This window comes from Quercus robur, chromosome 1, assembly GCF_932294415.1.
Source record: "Quercus robur chromosome 1, dhQueRobu3.1, whole genome shotgun sequence".
NCBI lineage: Eukaryota > Viridiplantae > Streptophyta > Magnoliopsida > Fagales > Fagaceae > Quercus > Quercus robur.
In genome coordinates, this window is record NC_065534.1 from 2261198 (window position 1) to 2274057 (window position 12860).

General features: G+C 41.1%; 1 long non-coding RNA gene across 1 annotated transcript; it reads right to left on the minus strand.

The window, feature by feature from the left end:
- Window positions 1-407: 407 nt before the first annotated feature.
- LOC126715443 (uncharacterized) lies at window positions 408-1513 on the minus strand. The gene is made up of 2 exons (XR_007651865.1): window positions 1002-1513; window positions 408-866 (listed from the first exon to the last, which is right to left on the minus strand). It is a non-coding gene; the product is annotated as an uncharacterized LOC126715443 (long non-coding RNA).
- Window positions 1514-12860: the final 11347 nt, after the last annotated feature.

The window sequence follows — 12860 nt, forward strand, 5'->3', positions numbered from 1 at the left end:
TCTATGATGGAGCTACTAGTTTCATGCCTTACACTGCCTTGATTGCTTTGCAGCATATCACTAATATTAACCCATAACCCTCCAACTAATATGGATCGAAACCTAAAACTTTTTCCATAGATATTCTACCACAGCCAAATCTGGATATCCAAAAACATCTGAATGTTCTGATTACAAGAAGGGAATCAGCAGCTTATTCTCCCATTTATCAAAATCTATATATGATTTTGATTGATCCAATAACAGAAGTATGTTCCTAAATATTGAAATCATTGGAAATATGAATTATCTATTATTATTAACAAAGTAATTAAACCCCCTGTATTCCTTAATTACAATATTACTAATTTCTAGTGCAGCTGTAAGCCTGTAAGTCATATAAAGCGTGTCTAATCACCTAAGAAACAGTAACACATAAAATACATATATTTAGTCTCACGCATATACATGCATATCAGAACTATTTACTCTGGTTATGCTGCTAATCATCAAGGATTCGAACCCTAGACACCTTGCACCAGAGAGGTGTCAGTACCATTGGGTTATCAGCTCGAACCCCAAAAAGTTGTAAGCTGATGATACTAATCACACTCACTTCATCTATAGGGAAAATTCATAACCGTAGGAACCAAAAACTGGTTCACTTTCTATAAATAATACAAAACAAAAAGTGATTCCGATTAGGGTTTTCCTGACTATAGTGTTAATTAACTGACTGGCTAATATGTTCAAGGTCGAACAGACAACGAAGCAAAGGTTAATCCGCAAAAAGACCACTCACTTGACAAAGCATAGCATGGATCCACACACCAATACTCCATCTGAACACGCTTCGATCTTGGTTGAACTGTCACCTTAGAAACCTTCTGAAAGCAGTAAATAACATGTTAGTGACATGGTCCAAATCAAGCCAAAGAAAAGCAAAACAATTTGTTTAACTATAAAGGGAAAGGAAAGTACAAAGTTGGTTTGAACAAGGTAGATGAAGAAGTAGTAAGCACCTGGTCCCTGAGGCCAGTGATACCCTGATTCTGAGTGACCACCGATACGATCGAGGTGTGTTCTACGGTGAGGACCAACCTTGTTTTTATAGAGATAAGAAACAAATATCTTGAGGAAACTAAAGCGTGTGAGTCTGTATATGTGCAACTGCAACCTGTGGCACGTGAAAAGCTTTGACTCACTGGTGACACATAATACAGCTGAGGGTGTGTGCATGTGCTTGCCTTTGCACCATAACAACAACCTTCCTTGCAAAATAGAAAAGTGAGTGCAAGGGTAATTGTGTCCTCAAAAGTAGAGAGAGAGAGTAGATGGAAAAGTTGTGGGGGGTTAGTCATGAATCATGACTAAGACTGAAGAGTAGGGTTGAGAAAGAAAGCGTAGGCAGTCGGGTTAGATGGCTCGTGTGATTCTGAAATGCTGATGAGAGCGAAAATGAAATTGGGCTTTGCCTTTTTGTCCAACCCAACCTCTCACATGCATGTTACCAGTCCTATCTACCATCTTCCCCCACTTATCATCGATTCTATTTTGCAAAGAGACAGGAGAAACAAGAATTTTCACTGAATATGACTTGAAGCGATGATCATCATATCATGATATCAACGGTCATCCGAATAAATTAATATTGCTTTAATTATAACAGATCAGGTTAACAATTATAAAAAATATATATCATATATCTGGTGTTACTTTTAAAAAAAACGCTAAAGATATTATTAATTTTACTACAAAAGTGTCACAAATTATGATTTTCCAAAAGCACAACAAAGGATATTCCAATAGACAGTGATCCGTGGGTGCCTAAGATTCACAGTTATTGGGACTTATTGGTTGTTGAAGAGCCATCCTTCATTCAAAAATATTCCTATGTACATATTGTTAATAATTCTAAAATCGTTAGCTTGTGTTTGTTTAGATTATAAGGTGGATTAGTATTTAAGTTCCATTAGTCATACTGATCAGTGGCAAATTATCCTTCCTCCCAGCCCATATCCCTGCCTGGCACCAAAAAGAAGAGATGTCGGAGACGAATGGGAATAGATCCAACGAAAATAAATGAAGATGTCCAAGCAGTTAAATTGTGGGCCAGAGAATTAGCTTCAATAAAGTGAACCTAATTCGGCCAATAAAGAAATGCAATAAATCTAAAAACCAAAATTATTTTTATAATTTTTTTTTTTATAACTGTTAAAATGATATATTATAATTGGTATATACTAAAAATGTCAAATTAACAATAGCCAATGAGTCAATATGAAAATAATATTGTATCAATAACAACTTATCATCTCAATAATTGTGAAATTTTTTATATATGTCTCTAATTCTCTAAATATTAGAATTTCTCCAAAAAAAATTAAAATTAAAAATACTCATTTATTGCCATATGACAGAGAAATTATGTGGCTAAAAAAACCAAATGTTTTCCTCTACAGACAGGCTTGTTATATAAATTTGCCATGCGCTCATGCTTTTATTTTCTAACCTATTACAACAAGTAAATTTGTTGTCTGATCATTTGACTGCATGAGAGTTACTTGCCAGAGCTTAATTGGAAAAATCGATAAGAGGTTAGAGCATAAACCTAATGTACACAATATACTCCATAACCAGGGGCGGAACTACCTTGGACTATTGCCCCCCCCCCCCCCCCCCCCTCAAAATTTTTTTAAAAAAAATATTATTATATATATATATATATTTGTGTATTAATTTTAGCAATTTTGTTCTATAAAATTACATTATATTTCCTTTAATAATATCATTGATTCTTTTAAGAGTAATGCTATATTCACAAACATTTTTATAACATTTTTACAAACTCTTTTTTGTAGCAAATTCTTATTGGTTCGCATATAGGCATATCACTTACATCATTTTTTTACTTACTAGTAATGACTTATTATATAAGTAATTTATAAAAAACTTACAACTCTAGCATTTTCCTCATTTTAGTGACCATAAAAAAAATTTATAGATCTAAAATCTAAAACAAAATATACAAGCCAAAAAAAAAGCTTAACAACAAAAATTACCAGTAAAACTAAAAACAAAATTAAGCTTGTGGGGGCCAGTTAGTCAAGAGGTACTATTAAGGCTGTACTAACTGGGCCTATGGCCCAATCCAAGGACATTAGTCAATCCAAGAATGTCCAGATAAGGTTATAAAGGGAACGGAGTAAAGAGAAAAGTAGAGATAATATGAGATAAGTCCTACAAATGTCCGAGGAGAAAAGCCACCTCTGCAACAGGAGTCCGAGGTCAGTAAGAGTGCCATATCATCATGGACTTACTTCAAAGTTACATCACAACTAAGAGTTGGACATTGGACGAGGGGTAAGAAAGGAGAAGGGCAATAAATATCTTCAAAAAGCTGCTACCTCCGCATTGAATGCCTCCCAACCAACTCTCTAGCTACATTAATGTGGAGATGATGTTTAAACAGTGGTCAAGCAGCCTTACAGCTACTAGTCGATGGTTCTGGGAGGCGTTGGATGGGACAGGAAGGAGTTCCCAGAATCTAACCTACACGTGAATTGTAGGGATAATACCAAGATTGTAGTATATAGCATAAGAAAATGCACTAAAAAAGGGAGAGAAAATCACACAATTTTTACGATAAGACTGTGAACTCTTGTAACTCTGTTGATAAACAAGACAATATAATAATATCATCTCCTCAGGCTACTCCGAAGACAGACTTTCTTATTCTATTTGTATTTAATAGCCTAAAAACGATAAATTTTATCTTTTTTCTTTTGGAATAAATCTAATTCTTTCATCCACGCTCTAAAAATTTATTGTTTGGACTTCTTGGGCTAAAACTCAATTCTATATTGGGTCCAATCTAATTTCAGTCCTTACAATTGGCGCCGTCTGTGGGAAACCTTGATCTATTCTAAAAAAGATTTGGTTACAACGTTCACGATGGAGGAGGCAAGTCCACACTAGGCAGCAGTAGGACCACACCAAGTAGATGTTAACCTACATTAAGCAGAATCAAGGGGTTCTCAGCATAGCAATTCACGTAGGAACCTTGAACAAAGAGGAGGCCGTGAGGGAAGTGTGCACACAACTCATACCAATAAAAGTCAATCTCGAGGGAAGAGCCATGTTTCCCATGTGAAGAATGACAAAGACATGCAACGTGAAATTGACGAGTTGAGGAGGGAATTGCATCATGCTCGGTGAAGACGTTCATCGCCCAGCTCCGAACCGTCCTCTGAAGAAACAAATGGTGCTAGTTATAGGTGGAGATCCAAAACTCTGCCCAGCGAGACCTTTTCCTACGAAGAGGAGCATCACCATAGACGTAGATACAAAAGCCCGCCTTGCAAAGGCTTGGGGAACGATGCCATGAACAAGGCGCTGAGTCAAGTTTCTAAGTCACCCTTCACACGAAACATAGAAGATGCGAGCCTTCCTCGGCGATTTCATCAACCCACATTCACCATTTATAATGGTTGAACAGACCCGGTAGAACATGTTAGCCATTTCAGTCAAAGGATGGCCGTTCACTCTAAAGATGAGGCCTTAATGTGTAAGGTCTTTCCAGCTAGCTTAGGCCTAGTGGCGATGAGGTGGTTCAACGGTCTAAAGGCGAACTCTATTGACTCCTTTAAGAAACTCACTCGGGCTTTTGGTGCTCGCTTTATTACTTGTAGCAGGGTTCCTCGGCCTTTGGGATCCTTATTATCTATGTCCATGCGAGAGGGTGAGACTCTGAAGGCTTATTCAGATAGATGCTGGGAGATGTTTAACGAAATAGAAGGAGATTACGATGATGTGGCCATTAGCACTTTTAAGGCTGGTCTTCTGACCGAGCATGATTTGAGGAAATCTCTAACTGGTATACGCGTTACCAGTGTATGCCAACTAATGGATCGGATTGACAAATACAGAAGAGTAGAAGAAGATTAACTGCAGGGGAAAAGAAAGGCTAAGGTGATCCCTTAGGAAATGAGGGATTTCAAGTCTGACCGGTACAATAATAACCGACCTCGGAAAGACTTTGTTAGGCAGTCAGGATCCGCCAACACCCAGGTGGTTAATGCTGTGTTTCGAGAGCCCGTGCAACAGGTACTGGAGAAGATAAAGAATAAGCCGTTCTTCAAATGGCCAAACAAGATGGCAGGAGATTCTATGAGACGCAACCAAAGCCTTTACTGCCACTATCATCAAGATCATGGACATACATCTGAGAATTGCAGAAACTTGTGGGACCATCTGGACCAACTAGTCCGAGAAGGGAAGTTGAAACAACTCTTGCATCATTCCAGTGGTCGGGAAGCCAAACAGGCTTGGAGCTTCGGGGAGATGCTTCTTCAAGACTCCTCCTTGGCACAATAAACATTATTTTTGCTGCCCCAGGAAGGACCAGGTCTTGTCCTTCCAGGGTAATGTTGGTATCCCGTTATCCAGCCGAGTAGTCCAGTTCAATGCCTAAGAAAGCCAAGATGGGCATCCCATTAGTGTCAGGTTTTTTGAACGAGGACAAAGTTGGAACCATACAGCCCCATGATGATGCTTTAGTGGTTACGCTGAGAATTGGTGGGTACAATGTGAAAAGGGTGATGATTGACCAAGGCAGTGCTGCTGGCATAATGTACCCTAACTTGTATAGGGGGCTAAATTTGAAATCTGAAAACTTAACAGCCTACAGTTCTCCTCTGGTGAGTTTTGAGGGTAAAATGGTCGTCCCAAAAGGTCAGATTAGATTACTTGTGCAGACCGGCACGGATGTGGTGGAAGTGGACTTCATCATCGTAGATGTTTTCTCTCCCTACACAGCTATTATGGGCAGACCCTGACTTTATACCCTAGGTGTCGTCTCCTCTACTCTTCACCAGAAAATGAAGCACCCATCCGGAGACCAGGTTTTAGAGATAGAAGGAAATCAGACTGCAGCCCGACAATGCCTGGTAGCGGCTATCCAACATCGGCCTGAGGCGGAGACCTTGGCCACCGTTGATAATGATTTATAGCAATCAGAAGCCCTGGCGTTGCCCTTCATTGGACCAGCCGAGGAGGCGAGATGTGAAGATCTGGAGAGGGTAATTGTTGGTGATGATCCGAAGAAGTTTTTTCAGGTTGGAGCTAAACTGCCTTTGCAGGAAAAGGAGCAATTGGTTGAATTCCTTAGAGAAAATGTTGATGTGTTCGCAAGGAGCGCGTATGAAGCCCCGGGAGTAGACCTAAGTTTCATTTGTCATCATCTAAATGTTAACCCTTCCATCACCCCGAAGAGGCAGCCACCTCGACGTCCATCAAAAGAGCACGCCGAGGCTGTCAGAAATGAAGTAACCAAGTTCAAGCAGGCAGGGGCTATCAAGAAAGTTTTTTATCCTCAATGGTTAGTCAATACGGTGGTGGTGAAAAAGAAGACTGGGAAATGGCGTGTGTACGTGGACTTCACGAACCTCAATAAGGCCTGTCCCAAGGACCCTTTCCCCATACCTCGGATAGACCAGTTGGTAGATGCAACGGTTGGTCATCCTCGGATGAGTTTTTTGGATGCCTTCCAAGGATATCACCAAATACCATTAGCATTGGAAGATCAAGAGAAGACAACTTTTATCACTCCCATTGGAAACTATCACTACAAAGTAATGCCTTTTAGTTTGAAAAATGTTGGGTCTACTTATCAACGAATGATGACTAAAATGTTTAAACCACAATTGGGCAGGAACATTGAAGTCTATATCGATGATATGGTTGTAAAGAGCAAAGTGGTGTCTGATCATGTGGGAGATCTTACAAACATTTTTGGAATTCTGAAAAAGCACAAGCTACGTCTGAATGCTTCAAAGTGCTCATTTGGTGTAGGCTCCGAAAAGTTCTTGGGCTACATGGTGACTCACAGGGGAATTGAGGTGAACCTAGATCAGATTAAGGCCATTAAAGGCTTGCAAGCACCCCAGAACCCCAAAAAGTTTCAGAAACTAATAGGGATGATTGCTGCTTTGAACCGATTTATCTCTAGTTCAGCTGATAGGTGTAGACCCCTTTTCCTTTTACTGCATAAATGGAAAGGATTTGAATGGACCGAGGAATGTGCTGTATCATTTCGGCAGTTGAAAGAGTACCTATCTCGGCTGCCCATCATGTCCAGTCCTGAGGTGGACGAGGTCCTGTTTGCCTACCTGGCGGTGGCCTCTCATGCGGTAAGTTTTGTTTGATACGAGAAGACAGTGGCATCCAAAGACCAGTCTATTACGTAAGTAAGTCACTTCATGAAGCCGAGGTGCGGTACTTATCACTGGAAAAGGCCATCTTGGCAGTAGTGTATGCTACACGAAAACTCTATTATTTCCAGGCACACTCTGTGGTGGTTCTAACTCAATTACCACTCAAGTCCATACTTCGAAGTGCAGATTATACTGGGAGGATTGCTAAATGGGGCATGATTCTAGGGGTTTTCGACATCAAATATATACTTCGTACCTTTGTGAAAGGCCAGGTCCTCGCCGATCTAGTAGCCGAGTTTGCTAAACTTCCAGAAGAAGTAGAGGTGAAGCAACATGGCATGGATGAAAAATCGGTTGGCCTAATCTCCACACAAGACTCCTCATCCTAGAAAGTATATGTGGATGGAACAGCAAACTAGCGGGGAGCAGGAGTGGGGCTAGTTCTGGTATCCCCTGAAAAGATCACCATTGAAAAGTCCTTGAGGTTGGGATTCTCGGCTATAAACAACGAAGCGGAATATGAAGCTTTGCTGATGGGAATGACGATGGTCTAGAAAATGGGTGGAAAGGCAGTGGAAATGTTCTTAGATTCAAGACTGATTGTAGGCCAGGTAAAAGGGGAATTGGAGGCCCGAGATACAAGAATGAAAGAATATTTGAGTCAAGTTAGGCGTATACAAACAAAATTTGAATCCTTTGATTTATCACATATCCTCAGAGGTGAAAATACCCATGCAGATTCCTTGGCTACCCTTGCCACTTCCTCGGCACGGAATTTGCCCCGAGTGATAATTGTCGAGGATTTATGCATCCCCACCCCAACGAGGAAAGATTTGCTCCAGGTCCATCAAGTTAATTTGGAGCCGAGTTGGATGGACCCTATACTGCTATTCCTCAAAAGGGATATATTGCCTGAGGAGAAACCAGAAGCTAAGAAAATACAAAAGAAAGCTCCTTGGTTTTGGTTGTCCAAGGACAAAAAGTTATATAAACGTTCTTTTTCTGGGCTATATCTGTTTTGTGTACATCCCGAGATATCAGAGTCACTCCTAGAGGAACTACATAAAGGAATTTGCGGAAGTCACACGGGGGAAGATCCCTATCTCACCGGGCCATTACTCAAGGATACTGGAGGCCAGATATGCAAAAAGAAGCACAAGAATATGTTAGAAAAATGTGACCAGTGTCAGAGATTCGCTCCAAACATCCACCAGTCTAGAGGAGTTCTTAATCCTCTTTCTAGTCCTTGGCCCTTTGCTCAATGGGTTTTAGATATTGTAAGTCCTTTCCCAAAAGTACTAGGAAACAAAAAGTATCTGCTGGTCGACACAGATTATTTTACTAAGTGGGTTGAAGCTGAACCTCTGGCTAATATCAGAGATGTAGATGTCAAAAGATTTATCTGGAAGAATATCGTTACTAGATTCGGGGTTCCCCATACCCTTATCTCGAATAATGGCCTTCAGTTCGATAGCAAAGTCTTCAGGCAATACTGTTCTGACCTGGAGATAAAGAATAGATATTCCACTCCGGCCTATCCTCAAGGAAATAGGCAAGTTGAAGTTGTCAACAAGATTATAGTGAATGGACTTAAAAAGAGGTTGGACGAGGCAAAGGGAAAATGGGTGGAGGAATTACCACATGTCCTTTGGACGTATCGAACAATGCCTCGACGGTCAACAGGAGAGACCCCCTTCTTAATGACATATGGAGTCGAGGCCGTAATCCCTCTGGAAACAGGTTTCCCAACGTTGAGAACTAATGCATTTACCCCGGACGGTAATGATGGGTAGTTGGAAAAAAGTCTGGACTTGATCGAAGAGTGAAGGGAGAGTGCAATGGTCCAACTGGCTTACTACCAGCATAAGCTCAAGTAAGGTTACGATACCAATGTAAAGCTGAGGCCGTTGGCCGTAGGAGATCTGGTACTGAGAAAAGTTTTGGGAACCACCAAGAATCCAGCCTAGGAAAAATTGAGGCCTAATTGGGAAGGACCGTATCAGATCACTTCAATGACAGGAATAAGTGCATTTTATTTGGAGGATCTAGATGAAAAAACTGTACTCCACCCTTGGAATGTAAACAATCTAAAGATGTATTATTATTAATAACAATAGTCCTATTTAGTTTCCCTTTAATTTATTTTGATCATATATCATGTGTTTCCTCATCTATTGAAGTATTAAACAGAAACTAAGTTATGTCAGGTTTCTCGGACCACAAACTTAGTGGAAATTAATACCCTATGACATCTATTGAAACATTAAACGGGCTTAATAGAAATTAATACACCCTGGTGCAATTAAAATGCTAGTTCAACATGAACTTGAGCATTTAAAGGGAGTAAACCCTTAATTCCCATTCTCGGATCACAAGGTTTGTGATCACCTAATAAAGATGTAAACCTCAATAAGCCTATGAGTATCACTTAAAGCATTCTGAGGTGCCCTGGACTTAACTTTGTTTAATCAAACGTTAGGATATTTTCTTGAGGTTAAACTTGTTAGAATAGATATATATTCAAAATATGTCTAGGTAGTGTTATGGATTCAATGGTTATTGTCCATTTTAACTACCAATTAAAAGTATGTGTAAACTTTGTTTTTCTCTTGTGCAAGCAAAGGACAGTTAAGATGAAAACTACTCAAAACCAAAATAAAAAAACAGATAAAATAAAAATGAAATAAATAATAACTCAAACGAATTCGAGAGGGTGAAAATGCATATTTCATTAAAACATGTCTAAAAAAAAAAAAGAACAAAATCCCTTGCAAAAGTCATAATTATATTACAAAGGAAGGTTCATTTTTTCAATTTAATCTGAAGCTTGGAGGTCTTGTTAGCTGGGTTATCTGCTTCTGTGGTAATCGTTCCTTCCTTATCTTTGGAGGCTCCTTCAGCGGGCATGGTAGTTAAAGCCAAGTCCTGCTGAAAACCCTGGGAAGCTGCTCCTACTTCTAGAACCATTGCAGCCTTGTCCGAGGGTACTTCTTGGGGAGCACCAGGTTCTTTTGTTGGCCCCTGCTGACAGGGAAGAGGAGGATCATGAGGCTGTGCTTCTTTAATCGGATCAGCAACTACAAAAGCCACTTCACCTTGAGTAAAAGGAAGGTCCGAGGCTCGTATGGTAGGGGGTAGAATATATTTTCAAGTTTCCTCAGCTCAGAAGAAGCCTCAACCCCAGCTCAGTTAAGGGCTTCATCCCAACTCTGGGCGCTGTAAATACGACACACAGCTGGGACCTCTGCCCTAAAGGTTTCCTCGGTCTCATCTACTCCAAGGTCGTAACCCTTTTACTCAGCCTCGTCCCTAGCCTTCTCGGCCTCAACCTTTGCCTTCTCAGCCTCAGCCTTGGACTTTTCAGCCTGATCATTAAGCCTTTGGGCTTCTTCCAATTGTTTCTTGAGCGCTGCCATCTGTTCTCTGGGAGCAGTCAGTTGATCAATAGTCTCGTGCAGGCGCTTCCTTTGGTCCTCGGCTTGCCTTTGCGCGCCCTCCAAGGCCGAGTCAGCACTATGGCGGCCATGCTCCTCATCGGCCAGCTTTTTCTTCAATTCAACATTGCTATTTTCAGCAATGGTGAGTTTTTGTACAATTGTTGTCCGTCTTTTTCTTTCATCTTCCAATTGCTGGTAGCATGAATTGGTTATTTCCTCAAGCCTGAAAGTGACTTGGACAGCCTAAAAGAAAAGGGTTAATACCATAGCCAATAAAAAGTATATATCTATATATAATAATTATAAGTAAAAAAAAAAAAAAGGATTAACGTCTTACCATGCCCAAATATCTTTTACAATTGAGGAAGACCTCGCTCTTCCTGATATTTCGCAGCTCAGACATATCTTTTGGAAGTAACAGGGCCTCCTTCACGGCTGAAGAAACGTGGCACCCAATGCCCCTGTTGAAGTCCCTGAGTGATGCATCATCTCTCAAGGGCTCACCGCCGAGCATAGGTGCTGGAAGCCAAGCTTGTGACTCTGGAAGCTGAGTGTCCGCTCTCTCCACGCCTCGTTGTGACACGTGGCTGACCTTTTGCTGCTTCGCAGCTCGCTGAGCCTCGTCTTCGCGAGTCGGACGAGATCTTCCAGTTTCAGCCACATCTTTCCCTTTCTGCTCCCTTTTCCTCTTTGGATCAGCAGGTTCAAATCTGATAGGCTGAGGTGGGTGAGGAGCAAGAAGAGGAGATTTGGGAAAAGGAGGGGGAATCTGGGACTGTGTGGACTTCCCCGATGCACCTTTTCCGGGTTGATTTTCTATTAACTCCATCAAACTCCTCTGGGGTTTCCTCTGGACACCCATTTCGTCTAATATGTCCTCGGCTGGTGGAGTCTGGTTGAATACCTCAAATTCATCTGAGGAGTCTAGCAAATCTACAATCTCCTCTAGGCTTTTTTTTTTCTTCTTCTTCTTCTTCTTCTTTTCTTTCCTCCTCTTCCTCAAGAACGAGCTGGGATGAGGATGCTCCTATTGAAGGAGTGGCCACAAAAAGTGGTTGAGTACAGGGAGTACCTTCAGGAATTGGGACACCCTCTGGAACAACGAACCCTTGGTAGGCAACGCTGATACGGTGGAGCCAAGGGTTGTGGGCTTTGATTACGTACTTAGGGGCTTGGAATGCGAGTGAAAGGGGTGTGTACCCAAGAATTAAATGGGCTACTCGGAGTTGACTGTCAGCTTCATTCACGTACACCTCGGCTTGCAAGATCTTATCTAAGCTTTCTTTGTTAACTAAGCTGAGCTTGGGTTTAGTAGCACGCTTATCTGCAAAATCATTGAATTAGAGTAAAGTTTCTTCAGAAACAAGGATGTTGGGAAACGAAAGAGAAATGCAAACCAAAATTCATAAATCTACAGCTATACCCCCACCTGGTTCTCCCTCATTAGTCAGACAAGGTAGGCCATCGTGCCATTCCCCATAAAAAATTAGGAAATCCTCCTTTAAATTTTTGTTTGAAGTGGGGAGGCACTGGATTAGCCTTACTTCGGGATGCCTCGACTTGAGGTAATATCCCTGCCCTTTCAGATGGTGCAGGCTGTATACCCAATTCACATCGTGGTGGGTCAGGTTTAGGTTCATTCTCTCTTTTAAAGTTTCTATACTCCCCAAGACCCTAAACATATTTGGGGCGCACTGTATGGGAGATAACCTAAAAAACCTAAGGTAATTTCTAGTAATGGTACCCATGGGAATGGTCATCCCTCCCTCTATGAAGGCAATCATGGGAATGACCACCTCTCCTGTTTTCCTAGCATCGACCCACTCCCCTTGGGCGGCGTACCTCATGCCTACTGTTGGTGGGATCCTATACTTAGCCCTAAAACTTTCCATACCCTCCTCGAACTCAACCAAACGTTTGAACTTACCCATTTTTCTAAGAGGTTTCGAAGAAAAATTAACAAGTTTAAAATGAAAGCTAAAAGGGTTTAAGAAGACTTACAGATTTGAAAAAGGGTCATCGGACAAATTTCTAGTATTTGTAGATGCACAGGGAGATGAAAGAGAGAGACAGGTTCAGTGTATGAGCTCTAGGACTGTGTGATTGTTGAAAGTAAGAAAAAGAATTGATTTGAAAAACTATTTATAATGGCGCAGAAGTTACAAGTGGGAAAGTTCCCGCTCGTAAAACGAGAAAAATCTTTCGTCGTACGATTTACATCCTACCGTTG